Source organism: Peromyscus californicus, unplaced genomic scaffold (assembly GCF_007827085.1).
Source record: "Peromyscus californicus insignis strain IS unplaced genomic scaffold, ASM782708v3 Scaffold_5__1_contigs__length_169319896, whole genome shotgun sequence".
Classification (NCBI taxonomy): Eukaryota; Metazoa; Chordata; class Mammalia; order Rodentia; family Cricetidae; genus Peromyscus; species Peromyscus californicus.
In genome coordinates, this window is record NW_026294573.1 from 103,200,677 (window position 1) to 103,215,829 (window position 15,153).

Sequence of the window (15,153 nt, forward strand, 5' to 3'; positions counted from 1 at the left end):
CATCGGTGACGTGGATGCCACGGACATCCATTCTTAGAGACACGGAAGGGTGAGGGCCAGAGAGATGGCTTCAGCAGGAAGATATTTTGATCACCAGTGATTGGGGGGGTGGAAAAAGGTGGAATGCCAGACACTCCCCACCTCACAGCCCCACGGCATTTGAATTTTAACAGTCGGGTCGTCTAGGCCTAAACCCTTTGTAGTTATCTGAACACGGACCTCCACTCGGCCGGCACATGAGCACACGGGGTGTGGTTGGTTAAGTTCACAGTGACTTTTCCAGGAATGAAACCAACACGGAAGCTGGGGAGTTTTTTGAGAGAGGTTTTTTTTAGATTATTGTGCTCATTATTTTATTTTCTTCACATCATTGCCAGTGACACTGTCCGTGGCATCCACGTCACCGATGCCACAGTCTGCTTTTGTGCTTTTGTGGCTGGCACCCTCAAAGTCATTCTGTCTTCGATGTACTTTTTCAAGTCCTTATTCCAAAATGTCAAAGATAAAGAGAAAATATCATCAACATTCACATGCATATGACTTCCTTTTTTAAAATTCAAATATTCAAGTAAGGAAGGTTAAATTCCTTAATGCTTCACTGTGCTTTCTTGAATACCGATAATGAAACATTTAAATATTGAAGTACATATTATTTTTATTAAAGTTACTTTCTTTTTACTTTTATACTGTATGGTAGTTAAGATGCTATATTGATTTTTAAACTGTGTAAGTAAATGGAGTATTTATGAATTTAATTTCAAGATACTAAAGGGGAGATTCTTTTTTTTTTGGTTTTTCGAGACAGGGTTTCTCTGTGTAGCTTTGCGCCTTTCCTGGAACTCACTTGGTAGTCCAGGCTGGCCTCGAACTCACAAAGATCCGCCTGGCTCTGCCTCCCGAGTGCTGGGATTAAAGGCGTGCGCCACCACCGCCCGGCAGGGAGATTCTTTTTAAAATTACATTTTCAATGGTCTGGTTGTGTTGAGAACCACAGGCTTGTGGTCTCTGTTTCAGTTCAATCTAAAATATCCCCAACAAGGTGCTTGATTTGAATGCTTTTTCTCCAGATGGCAATGCTATATTGAGAAGCCTATGGACTTTAGTAGATGTGAGGGGTGGGAGGAAGCAGATGTTCTTGACTTCCTGGTCCACCATGATGTGAACAGTGTCTGCTTCCTGTGCCCGCTGCCACAGATGCAGCTGCTATGCCAAGCTGTTCCTGATGTGATGGGCTGAGACCCTCTGAAACTGAGAGTCCAATACACCAGATAACAACTACACTATCATCTCGTCTCTGTGTCTCTGCTAGAGGATCAGTGCATGAAGGCAGGTCTTGGTCCATGGAGCCTGGGTTGGGAATTCTGGATTAAGTGCAATTGACTAAGAATGGTGGCTCATCCTGGACACTGTAGGGTCCAAGAGTTTGTAGGTGAAGAACCATTTGTTTCTTCTTTGTTTGTTTTTTTTTTTTTTTTGGTTTTTCGAGACAGGGTTTCTCTGTGTAGCTTTGCGCCTTTCCTGGAACTCGCTTTGGAGACCAGGCTGGCCTCGAACTCACAGAGATCCGCCTGGCTCTGCCTCCCGAGTGCTGGGATTAAAGGCGTGCGCCACCACCGCCCGGCTGTTTGTTTGTTTTTGAGAGTGTCTTTCTATGTAGTCCTGGCTGTCATGGAGCTTGATGTGTAGACCAAGATGACTGTGAACTCAAAGAGATCCTCCTGCCTCTGCCTCCTGAGTATTGGGATTAATGGCCTGCACCACCATGCCCAGCAAGAGACACCATTTCTAAAATTCTTTTTCTTTTTTGTTGTAGGGGGGGGTTTGGGCCAGGGTTTCTCTGTGTAGCTTTGCACCTTTCCTGGAACTCACTCTGTAGCCCAGGCTGGCCTCGAACTCACAGAGATCCGCCTGGCTCTGCCTCCCGAGTGCTGGGATTAAAGGCGAGCGCCACCACCGCCCGGCCTAAAATTCCTTTTCAAAGGACAGATCCAGGTAGAACTTGTGGGGCCTGGTGATTGGGAGGACGAAAAATCTCAGATATGGGGGCTGCTGGAACAGCTCCTGGCAGAGGAGAGGGCTGAGGAAATAAATGTGGGGTGCTAGCCATAGATTCCTCGGACTGGAAACCCCGAGTCTCCACCACCATCTCTCTCTACCCAAAATCCAGGAGTTGTTGTTACTCAGACATCTTCAGAAACCCACTGTGTCCAATTTATTTCCTCCCCTCCCCTCCCCTCTCCCTCGTCCCCAGCCCGGGCCACCTTCAATAATCTCACTCTAATTGGAAATTGGGGGTGTCAGCATGACTTTCCTTTTCCATCCCTGAGTCTCACCTTGGTCCCCAGCTCTGACAGATGCCAATGTCCCTACAGCTCCAAGCAGCGATGGCAGCCGTGGAGGGGACTGTGAGGGGCTGACTCCTGCGGGTGCTGTGGACGGGACTGTGCCCCAGACTTCAGCTGCCACGCCGGGGAGTGGACCTGGCATGGCTGGTGATGAGCCGCGCCTCCGGCCCCGGGGGAGCTGTCTCCAGCCCTCCACAGTGGCGCGGCTGCAGGTTTATCTCGCTTGCTGAGAGAAGACATAATCAATTCCCCAGCTGGCACTTTGCGCTGAATACCTACTTTTTCAGCTTGATAGCAAGACTAAATTAGTTATTTAGCAACTAGGCCCTAATTTAGAGCGAGCGAGGGCCTTGACAAGGATCATTGTTCAAGGCCGTCCCCCCTTTGCCTTCAGATAGGAGGCCCGCAAATCCCCAGAAGGTGATAAATAGACAATTAGAAAATAGATATATTTGGTTAGATCTACAAGGCTCCCCAGTGCTGTCAGGCCCACAATGAAGGGGGCCAGGGTAAATTGGTGGCCAATGAACACCAGCTGCACGGCCATCCGTCCTGCAGACACCCAGCCATATGTGGCCATTTATAGACCATCCTGAAGAATAGATCGGACCAATAAGACCAGAGGGAACTAAAAATACTTGACAAAGTTGGCTGCTCTTCATTTAACAAGAATAAAATATCTAATGGGGTGTAATGGAGGCCATCAATCACACACTGCCAGGCCCAAGCGCAACACCACACTTTTAACTATTAATGCAACTTTGTTTCTCTAATAAGTAGGACAGGCACATCAGCCTGGTGCACAGGGTAGGTGTCTGGGCGGGGAGATGAGTGGGGGATGCTGGAGAGCTGTGGCAGAAGACGGATTCCAGCTTCAAAACAGAAGGGATAGAGGGATAGAAAACGGTGAAGCCACCGTGCAAACCAGTATGGCGGCCCTTGAAAAAGTTACAGGTACAATGGCCAGAGGCTCCAGGTAGTCCACTCCCAGGTATAAACTCGAAAGGCTTGAAGGCAAGGGCTCAAACTGACTCTTGTATAGCGAGGTTCACAGAAGCTATATTTAAAAAGTAGAAGTGCCCCAAGCACTCCTTGACACATGAAAACATACAACATGGAGGGTACATGGAGCATGGATTATTTTCCATCCTCTGAAAAGATGGATACATCGATACATGCTACAGCACAGATGAACCTGATGGGCACCATGCTAAGTGAAATAAGCTGCTGCAAAAACACAATCATCACCAGAATGGAGACGGCTGTGGCACAGTGACACACGCGTCATCTCAGCACTTTGGAGGCAAAGGCAAGAGGATTGCCGTAAGTCCAGGCCAACCTGATCTACCTACTATGTACCATGCTAGCCTGGACTACATAAGTGAAGCCCTGTCTTAAAACAAAAGACCAAAAGACAAGAACAAAGGAGAAACACCGTACTGTCATATTTACATGAGCCACCCACATTTACAGTCACACTTACAGACACAAAGAGCAGAGAGGGGTAGCTGACTGCAGCATCAGGAGGCAGGTACAGGGAGTCACTGTGGGGAGAAGTGGAAGTTCTAGAAATAGATGACGGCTGCAAACATTGTGGGTGTATATAGTGCCTCTGAGTTACACTCAGAACGGTTCAAATGGCAAATCCTAAGTTATCACAGTAGAGAATAATAGTAACAGGAGAGAGGAGGCAAGGCGCTGGAACTGCCTGCTCCTGTTGTAATGGCTTCGTCCAGCTGCTAGGCTGCTTGGATGCATCCAACAAGCAGGTTCTCAAGTCCTTCTGCTGCTCTGTACTCCAGAAAGCAGTCACTGAGCTCTCCTCTGTGGAAAACAAGGTCCTAGGATATGGGGTGAATGTGGACATCAGGTCACACTTGTCCTCGTAGGGTGGAGCTGTGATTCTACTGAAGGAAACACACACACACTGAATATCACATCTGTGGGAGCCTGTGGAACTCACATGGTTGGGAAAGGGCAAGGTAACCTCAGTGTGCCCCTCCCCAGTGAGGGAGACAAGCTAACTGGGAGGTGCTGGTCTTGAGCTGGGAGGATCTGGCCTGAGAGAGCAGGAAGAAGAATGCAGACAAACTGGAGCTCCTGAACTGCACAGCACACCCCCACTGGGCCGTGGAGGGGCAGCCCAGGACAGAGAACAGAGGAGGTCTTAAACCATCAAGACAGCCTTCATCTTGCTCACTCACTCCGAGAATTAACTATGGTTTAAAGGTTTGCAGGAGGAGGACTGGAGGGATGGCTCAGTGGTTAAGAGCACCTATTGCTCTTGCAGAGGACCCAAGTTCAATTCTCAGCACTCATATGGCATCTGCAACTCCAGTTCCAGGGGATCTGACCAGACTTCAGTTCCGGGGCCTGACCTACCCTCTGCCCTCCCTCATCTGTTTAGCACCCCCACACACATACACACTGCACCGCTCACAAGGAATTCCTGGGGAAATGTCTAGCTATCCTGTCTAGCTATCCAGACTCCAATACCCGGGGCCAAGCTGAATCAGCACCCCCAAGAGTTCAAGATTGTCTTTGAAATGTCTCTCTAGGGTATTCTGGTTGATGACAGATTTGGGAAACAGAATGCTGCATTGTTTTCCAGAGAAATCATCTTTATATCCTAAGGTATCTTGGGAGAAAAATTTGTGAATTCAGTCAACCTAAGAGCATTTTAAAAAAACATCAACCTGGAACACTGGCTACCTCTTGAGCAACTTGTACTTTCTTTAGACCCGTTTCTTTGTCAATAGATGCCAGGTGACTGTCCCTGGTCCCTATGCCCCCCTGAGGGACCCTGTGGCCCAAAAGAGACTTAAGAATCTCTGTGTACTCTTAAGTGACATTATCTTATTTGCCAGCCCATCCCCCTCCCAGTCAGCTAAGAACTATTCAAGAAAACTTGATAAAGATCCTTCACCTGTATGAACTGAACCATTAGTCTGAAAGACGTCACGATGGGATAGCCGGGTCTCCACAGATGGAGACGAGACCCTGTTCTCAACCCACCACCCACTCAGGGAGGCTCCCACTTAGCCACCGCTGTTCTCATGCATTATTCAGTCACAAGAGTCACCCACCACTGGCCTGAGTGTGTCCTTCACAGTCTGAGAGTGTCTCCAAGTAGGGCAGACCAGGGACGAGGAGCCCGATGACTTTGAACACACCTCCAGGATGCAGCTGGACCAGGTGCTGTGGCAGCATGGGATAAAGCACTCTGCTGGGGAAGGCGCAGGAGGGCCGAGCATTTGGGGGCACGGTGACAGCTACAGAAAACAGGCCATCAGGATTGGGATAATGTCTGTGCTCTGGGCTTCCTGTAGTTTTCCCCACACCCCAGAATAAATATTAGGCTTGTTATAAAATCCTATTTGATTTCACATCTAAGCCCAATCACACCTCTTGGTTCATTTGACCCTCAAAACCGCATGGACGTAAATAGAGTGGGTTTTTCTTTGTCGTGAATCTGGCGTGCTGTGCTTATGTCCTGGTTCATTTGTTTGATTCCAAATCAGTTCCTCTGCTCACTGGTTTTTATATTATTATTATTATCATTATTATTATTATTATTATTATTATTATGTCCATGAACCCAAAGCCTCAGGCCTCCATTCTTTGTCTTCCTGATTCATAATCAATAATTAACACACTTATTAGTTAAGACTCACAAGTGGTATAAACCAAACTCAAATAAGCTTAAGCAAAAACGAAAAGGAATGACGTTATCATGAAGATAAAAAGACTCGAAGGCTCAGCTTTGCCACGCCCTCCTTCCTCTCCCTTCTCTGATGGGGTAGCTGGGTAATAGCCATGGTCTCTCCCTCTCCCTGTCTCTCCTCCCTTGGACCAGTCTTCTCCAGTTCGCTGACTCAAAGAGAAAGAAATATGACAGCCCAGAGTTCCTGAGCCTCACCTCTTAATTTTCTACCCGCAGGGAAGAAAGAAACCCTTCTATCTGACTTTAAGAGCCCTAGGAGTGGGGCTCACTGACGAAGGTACCCACTCCTGCACTATAATGGTGTGAACCCCCATATGGACACATAGGAGACTGGAGGGCCATCCTAAAAGCTGATGTATCTCCATCAGGGGAAACAAAACAGAATGTGTCTCTTAACACAAATGCTTGAATCTACCATGTGCAAGACAGATTCATTCACAAATGTATAATGTGCACCTACTGGGTGCTACCCACTGTCTTGGTCACTGGCGATGACCGTGACACCACCCTTGCTGTCGCATGATACTCAGTCATCCCTGATTGTTTTTGTGGTTGTGGTATATAAACACAAACAAGATGACCTGAAGTAGTCACTTTCCCCAGGGATAAGACAAAAGAGCTGAGGGGAAGAGGGGATTATTCGGGCTCAGTGTTTCTGAAGGGCCAGTCCATCATGGGCGGGGAGGCATGGTGGGTCGTTACTTCCTGGTGACTCAGGAAGCAGAGAACAGGACTGGAAGTGGCCAGGCTAGGCTGACTCGGAGAGGTCTGCCCTCCAGGGACCCACCTCCACCAGCCAGGCTCGGCTGCCTAAAGGTTCATAACTTCTTCAGGCAGTGTAGCCCACTGGGGCCAGGTGCGCCATCAAACACAGGGGCCTGTGGGGGACAGACATTTCACAACAAACCACAAGAACAGGACACACACCAAACAAGGTCAGGAGAGGAAGGGAGATAAAAACTGAAGTGGGGCGGGGGGCCACGTTTGGATAGTAAGGAACGTGTTCTTTGAAATGAAGTCAGACTGAAGAGTGAACGGCAGATGGCCGATGACACTCCCAGTAGCTGAAGTATCGAAGTTAAAGATTCAGGAAATTTCAGTCTAACCGAGTGGTGTTGGCTGAAGCACCACACCGAACCTGGCTCCACAGCACAGTAACAAGTTTCTGACTGGTCTTAAACAACAACAAAAAAAGAGGTTCTGTGGGGCACAGAGGATGTCTCAGGTAGTAAGGCACTTGTTTTGCAAGTGGGAAGACCTGAATTCAAAACCCAGAACCCATGTAAAAAGCAGGGAATGGTGCCCCTCTCTTATAATCCCTGTGCTGGGGAGAGGCAATTGTCTCCCAGGGCTCCCAGGTCAACCTCCCAGGCTAATTGGTGAGTTCCGGGACAATCGGAGACACCATCTCAAATTGAAGTAGACAGAATTCCCAAGGATGACACCCAAGGCTGCCTTCCAGCCTACAAGTACACATGCACACACATACACACACAGACTTGAACACACACAGTAGTAAAAAAGATTCCGTAGCCAGACACATCCTGGGAGCGCTGGGCTGGCTTCAAAGCAAGCTTATTCTCTTTGCTGCAGAATTTGTCAGACTCCGGCATGCCACTGTGCCCTGAGAATCACCGGGGAGGCTCTCCCAGTCAAGCCTGCAGGAGTATTTCACCTTGACTTGCAAGTGAAAGAGCTGTCAGAAGTCCTTATCAGCTTATGGAGGGCATTCATTTCTCTTGGGCATTTGTTTGGTTTCGGTTTTAGACAGGATCTCACTACACAGCACACGCTTCAGCCTCCTGCGTGCTGGGATTTCGGACCTGTACCACCACAGCTGGCAATTTACAGGGACTGAGAGACCTTGATCCCAAGGACATGATGGGCTTTAGACTCCACTGGCTTCCCAGAGGCCTTTCCTCTCTCCCATCTTTGCACTGCCCAAGCAAAAGAAGCAAGGTCACCGGCTCCCGATCCCCTTCACGGGTCTGAATGGCGTGCGAGCAGTTCCGCTAGTAAGATCACAGAATTCTGTTGCAGGTCTTGTGAGAAAGATTTCACTCCGAGAGAGAGAGAGAGAGAGAGAGAGAGAGATTGAGAGAGAGGAGAGAGAGAGAGAGAGAGAGAGAGAGAGAGAGAGAGAGAGAGAGAGACTGAGAGTTCTCGCCTCCTTCTTTTCCAGCTCCTGACCGCAGAGGTGGTGCTCTGAGCTGCTGCAGCCACCTTGTGACGATGAGGAGACCCACCACCGACACCATCGGGGAGGTAAAGCAGAAAGCGGGTGAGAGTGAGGATAGCCTGTGCTAGACCAACTCGGAGTGTCCTCGCTGCACCGCCTCTAATGAGGACACCCTACTGCTTACAGCCAACAAGTTCTTACCAATTCAGTTCTCACCCGACACCCCCTCGGGTGTGTGCTCTCTCTCTCTCTCTCTCTCATGGTATTTACTTAGAAGCATTCAGAATGTCAACCAAACAGGCTGCAATTTTTTTTTCTTTTTGCAATTACAGAGTGGTATTCAGTTAACAGAACAATTATCTTCGAATAAGCTGCATCAGAGACAATTGAAGATAAGAAAATAAAAATTAAAAAAAAAGCTGCCGTCCCCATCCATAACTTATTTGTGTTGTGCACCAACAAGAACCTGCTTTAGATTTCCATGCCAATTTACAACCCCAGACTGTACCAGGCACGGTTAGTGGCTACCGAAAACCCCACCAGGACAGGGCTATCTAGAGACACATTCGGCAGTGTGTTAACTATACAAAACAAAACACCCACTGTGATACAGCTTCAAAACAATGTTACACAGTCTTACATTTCAATGTTTTTTGTTTTTTTTCATTAAAAGGAGTGAATTGTGTTCATGGGGTGTTAAGCGCGTTACAGATGAGAAAAAACAACAACTTATTCATCATCATTCATCTTCCTTTTCCTCCTCATCTTCCTCTTCCTTCTTTTTCTTGACCACCTGCTTTCTGCCGCATCGGGTTTTCCTTCAGCTCTGTAGGCAGCGATATCCTTTTCCTGTTTTCCTTCAGCTCGGCAGGCTTCTTTCCTCCGGGCTGTTTGTCGCCAGCAGGAGGGCTGTTCCACATCGCTCCCAGTTTCTTTGCGAATGAGTACACCACGATGTTCTCCTTCGGTTTGGGAAGATACTCAACAGGAGAAGGGGCCTGAAGGAGGTCTCTTGGGTGCACTGGGGTCCTTGAGCTTCTTTTTGGTCTCCCTTTGGGGATGTAGGTTTTCATTTCTCTCTCTCTCTCTCTCTCTCTCTCTCTCTCTCTCCTCTCTCTCTCTCTCTCTCTCCCTCAGGCTTTTCGAGACAGGGTTTCTCTGTGTAGCTTTGCACCTTTCCTGGAACTCACTCTGTAGCCCAGGCTGGCCTCGAACTCACAGAGATCCGCCTGCCTCTGCCTCCCAAGTGCTGGGATTAAAGGCGGTGCGCACCACCAGCCAGCTCATTTCTCTTAAGAGAGTCTTGTTGGCCTTTGCCATGTCTTCCTTTCCTCTTTCCTTCAGCAGACATGTCCCCACCTGGGTCTCCGAGCACTTCCAGAGAACACTGAGGAACTGGCAGAGGCGTCCCTTGGGGCTTCTGTGCTCCTTCCGGCAAGCTTACACAAAGAATGCATGCAAGGACATTTGCCTCTTGGCTTCCTAGCCTCTTCTCTGCCCACCTTTAGTGGATTTTCCTGTGAGGCCAAGAGTTTGCCCAGTGTCCGTCCACTCTCACTGTCTCCTCCCATCTTGGACTCATAATGTCCTTCCTGTTTAACATCTTCCTGATGGGATGCCTTAGTTTGAAGATTCAGATTTCAAAGAAAATGTTCATCTTCTAATATATCATCATTTCAGCCAATATCATGAAGGAAATTTTGTACATACATCAATTCAAAAATTCACTGTGACATTATGAACAAAGCAATATATGAAAAAAGTCTTCATTAAATCCCAACTCCAGCTGCTTGAATGTCTAAATCATATGCAAATTCTGAAGAGTATATGGGAACCGAGCAGTGCTGCTCAGATGCGGCCAGCCCCACAAGGATCCCAGTACTGTCCACAAGGACTGAAGGGATGGGGTCATTTCACATCTCTTTAATTTTTAATTTTTTAAAATGTTTGATTTTTTATTATTTTTAATCGTCTCTGTGTGGTGTGCACGTGCAGGAGAGGGCAGATGCCATCAGAGGCCAGAGGTGTTGGATTCCCTGAAACTGGAGTTACAAATGATTGTGAGCCACCCCACATGAGTGCTAGGAAGCAAACTCGGGTCCTCTGGAAGAGCACTTAACAGCTGAGCTATCTCCCAAGCTCATGTTTTCTATCATTTTTTTTTTAAAGATTTATGTTGTAGAATATTATTTTAAGACGTGTTACATTTGTTTATGCTGTGGAACATTTGTTTAATGATGCAAAGATGTGTTGCATTCTTTTATGTTGCATGTGTTTTTAACTCTGTGAAGCTGTGTTACTGTGCCTGTCTAAAACACCTGATTGGTCTAATAAAGAGCTGGATGGCCAATAGCAAGGCAGGAGAAAGGACAGGCAGGGCTGGCAGGCAGACAGAATAAATAGGAGGAGAAATCTGAGGAGAGAGAGATTGAGGAACAGGATAAAGAGGAGGACTCCAGGGGCCATCACCCAGCTGCACAGCAAGACACAGTGAAAGAAGTAAAGAAATAAATACAGAAAGATAGAAAGATAAAAGCCCAGAGGCAAAAGATAGACTGGCTAATTTAAGAAAAGCTGGCTAGAAATAAGCCAAGATAAGGCCAGGCATTCATAAGAAAGAGTAGGACTCCTTGTGATTTATTTGGGAGCTGGGTGGTGGGCCCCCCAAAGAGCAAGAGAGTAAAAAAATAACCAACAACAGATTTATTTTTAATTGTCTGTGTACATGTTGGCATCTGCAGAGGCCTGAGGTCTCAGATCCCCCAGAGCTGGAGTTACAGGTAGTGTGAGCTGCCTGAGGTGGGTGATGGGAATTGAACTTGGGTCCTCTGCAAGTGCAGCAAGCACTCAACCTGCTCAGCCATGTCTACAGATCTATTTTCTATTTACTTATTGATTTATATATGTTTGAGACAAGTTCTCAGTATGCAACCCTTGCTGGACTGAAACTCACTCTGTAGACCAGCCTGGCCTTGAACTCATAAAGATCAGCCTGCCTCTTCTTCCTGAGTTCTGGGGTGAAAGGTGTGCACCACCTTGTCTGGCTTATTTCCTATATTTCTAGATGGAATAAAAATACAACTTATCATGTGTCAACCCAAAACCTTACACCAAATTTCCCTAAAATATTAGCCACAATGTGAAGGAATGCCTTTACTTACCTACAGACTGAGATGTTAAGATAGCGCTCTATTTCCAGGAGACTCAACGCCCTCTTCTGGCCTGCTCTGACACTGCACACACATGGTGCACAGAAAGACACACAGGCAAACACCTATGCACATACATTTAAAAAAACTTTTTTTCAAGACAGGGTTTCTCTGTGTAGCCCTGGTTGTCCTGGAACTCACTCTGTAGACCAGGCTGGCCTCGAACTCATAGAGATCCGCCTGACTTTGCCTCCCAAGTGCTAGGATTAAAGGAGTGTGCCACTACTACCTGCCTAATTTTTTTAACGTTCAAAAGAAAGCAGGCTCCTAGACAGTATTTCTGTGCGAACTGTGTGATTTTTCAAGGGCAGATTACTGGAAATGCAGGTGTCTGTAGTCGAATTGTTTTAGAAATGTCTTCCTGAAATACTTCTCAGTTCCCCTCTTACATTCAGAATGCTTTCAGCTGGGTACTGCAGTGTGTGCCTGTTAGCCCAGAACTTGCGAGGCTGGGGCAGGAAGGCTTCCAGTTTGAGCCAACCTGGGCTACCTACTGAGACCTTGTCCCAAAAAGAAAAAAATAATCAATATGATAACTGGCTCTGTTAAGAACTTCCTTATCTTGGAGCTGGGTGACTGGTTAAAATCACTGGCTGCTCCTGTAGAGGGCTTGGCAGATTCCTAGAGCCCTCAGAGTAACTACAAACATCTGCAACTCCAGTCCCAGGGGATCCAGCACTTCTGGCCTCCTCGGGACCTGCGTGCATGTGCACATCACACACACACACACACACACACACACACGCACACGCACACGCACACGCACACGCACACGCACACACACACACACACAAATTAAAAATGATTTCTGGGTCTTCTACAGAACAGTGAACGTTAGTTTGCCTTTCATAAATCACAGGCAGTAAGTGTGCCCAGACGCCAGCCCACCTGAGAGATGTTTCAAGAACATGCACGTACATGCCCTGACCTACTTGGTTGAGCTAGGCAGAATGTCTAGGGTGGGTCTCATTTGTCAATGTTATCTCACAGTTCATTGTAATGTGCATTCATATTTGAGGATCATTGCTCCAGGAACTCATAAGCATGAAAACCTTCTGAAAACCATAATTACAAAATCCTCTAATCTCCATTTCATCTGGCTACCAGAGGCTCAGCCAAATTTAGTTTTAGTAAGTCTCTCATTCCTAGTTGTCACTTTACCTCCTTTCTCCAGGTTTCCAAATGTTCTTTGATCTTAACTCACTCTTAATCCAATAAAGTCCCAAATCGCCTGTGTCCAGTCACTGGGCCTCCTGCCAGCCTGACCACCCACTCCAAGGCGCTTTGGCTGCTTTTGACGCCCTCCTCCATGCTCCTTTAGAAGCCGGATTGCCGGAAGCATGTTCTACAGCAGTTAAAACCTAGACTGATTCATTTCTCTAATCAGAAATATCAAACATTACTCTCCACTCGCTTTCTGTGGTTAAAAACATACTTTACTTTGGGAACAAAATCCATGGCCTCACTTGGGCCTGTCTATCAACCCATTCAAATGTTTTCTGTTCCTTCCATCAGTTCTGACAAAGTGAGATGGAGTTGGACACCCTGTGAACTGCCTCTGTGCTCTAATGTGTGAGCCGCGCTTCACTAGAGGGGATAAGATAATCCGCTGTCATTTCTGTTTTGATCATATTCATTTTGGGCAGAGAATTTATTCTCCCTGCACCATATCGCTATTTATGTTCTGCAGTCTCCCGCTTCTGCATTCCCCAGAGAACGCACCATTAAAACTCTTAATGTGACACCTCATATTTTAGTAGACTAGAAAATAGTTACAATTTTAATTTAAATTGAAATGACTATGTAATGGCTGGACAAATCAGCTTGAGCTCCCCCGAGCTCTTAATTGTGATTCTCCATTGTTTTCTATGCATAAATGTCTTTTCTGAGCTCGTTTTGAAAGACTCTCTCATGTTTTTCAGCTGCTCTAGTTCATTCCAAACTCACTTATTTAATAATTTTCTATGGTGAGTAACTTCACGATTAAACTTTAATGTTAAATATAAATGGTTGGAATAATAAGCTTTATTAGAGAATTTAGGGGGGAAAAAAGAAGATTCGGCATTTAAGGGATGGTAAGCTTAAGAATCGAGTGCATGAGGAGGAGACGGCATTCAGTCAAGAACAAAGCAGATTTTGATAGCTTAAATGTGTGCATATATCGGATATAAAGGGCTGACATAAATGTCTAGATTTCCTCAAGCAAGGGGTAGTGGCACCCAGTGACAGAGCAGCAGGGAGTGTGTCTAGTGCAGCCTCATTTATGAATGAGAGATACAAGACTCAGAAAGGAGAAGTGATTTTTTCCCCCCCAAATCAAATGACTTATTAGCCAAGTTCAGGCTCAGAGAACAATCAGCAGCGAAGCAAAAGAAAGCAGAAAGGATTCTGCAGAGGCCATCACACAGGTATTTCCCAGAGTCCTCTTGTCCCCAGTGCTCCCGGGCAGACTGAGCAGCAAAGTGCCTCATAGCCTCCCAGGAAGCTGTACTGCGCTGAGGCATTTCATGCTATCTCGTGCTCGGCTTAAAAACAAAACCAGAGCTGGAGACGTAGCTCAGTTGGTAGTGCTTGCCTAGCACACACAAAACCCTGGGTTCAGTCCCCGGCACCATGTAAACTGAGCGTGGCGGTACACATCTGTAAACAAAGCACTCGGGTGAAAGGAGAGAGGCTTAGAAGTTCTAGGTCATCTCAGGCCACACAGTGAGTCACAGCTAGCACTGGATACACAAAACCCAGTTTAAAAATTATTAAACAAAACCTAAGATACTAAGAGATGAGATATGATTTTTAATCTTGCCAGACAATGTTAAGAAGTAAGATGTGCTTAGTACATATACTAAAGCTGGAGTGATACAGAGAGAATTAGCATGGGCTCTGTACAAGGATGGCATACTAATCCATGAAGCATTCCATGTTGAGGAGCAGGAGAAAGATGCCGCCTAGAGAAAATTGGTGGAATGCCCATCAAATATCAACTCAGCTCCCTAGAACCATGTTGGAAGTCTGAGGAGCCGGCTTGCTGCCCAGGTCTGATTCAGATCCCTGTGGCACACATAAAAAGCTGGGCGGCCACATATCTCAGCACTCAGAAGGCAGAGAAGGAGACCCCACAGGTAAGATGCCTAGCTAGATTAGCTGGGATTGGTGAGCCATGGCTTCAACAAGAATAAGTAAGGTGGAAAGTGATCTCGGACACCCAGTGTCAACTGTGGTCAACCGTGGCCATCCACATGCGAATACACACACACACACACACACACACACACACACACACACACACACACACACACACACAAACACATACACACGAATCTGTGTACACAGACATGCCCCACACACATGTGAACACACACACAATTTTTAATATCATGTAAACTGAGCATGAGATACCACGGAACCCCTCAGCACGGCGCACTTTCCTGGAGGCTATGAGGAACTTTACTGCTAAATTCAAACCCAGATAGAAAGGTGGATCAGTGGTTAAGAGCACTGGCTGCTCTTCCAGGGGACCCAGGTTTGACTCCCAGCACCCAAATGGCAGCTCACAACTGTGTGTAACTCCAGTTCTAGGGGATCTGATGCCTTCTTTCTGGCCCTGTGGGTGCCATTGTGTGGTACACAAATGTACGTGGGGGCAAAACACCCATATACATGATATGAAATAAAAATCTTTTTATTAAAGAACCACCA

General features: G+C 46.8%; 1 pseudogene; it reads left to right on the top strand.

The window, feature by feature from the left end:
- The first annotated feature begins 14,283 nt into the window (after positions 1-14,283).
- Positions 14,284-14,382, top strand: LOC128098015 (uncharacterized; annotated as a pseudogene).
- Positions 14,383-15,153: the final 771 nt, after the last annotated feature.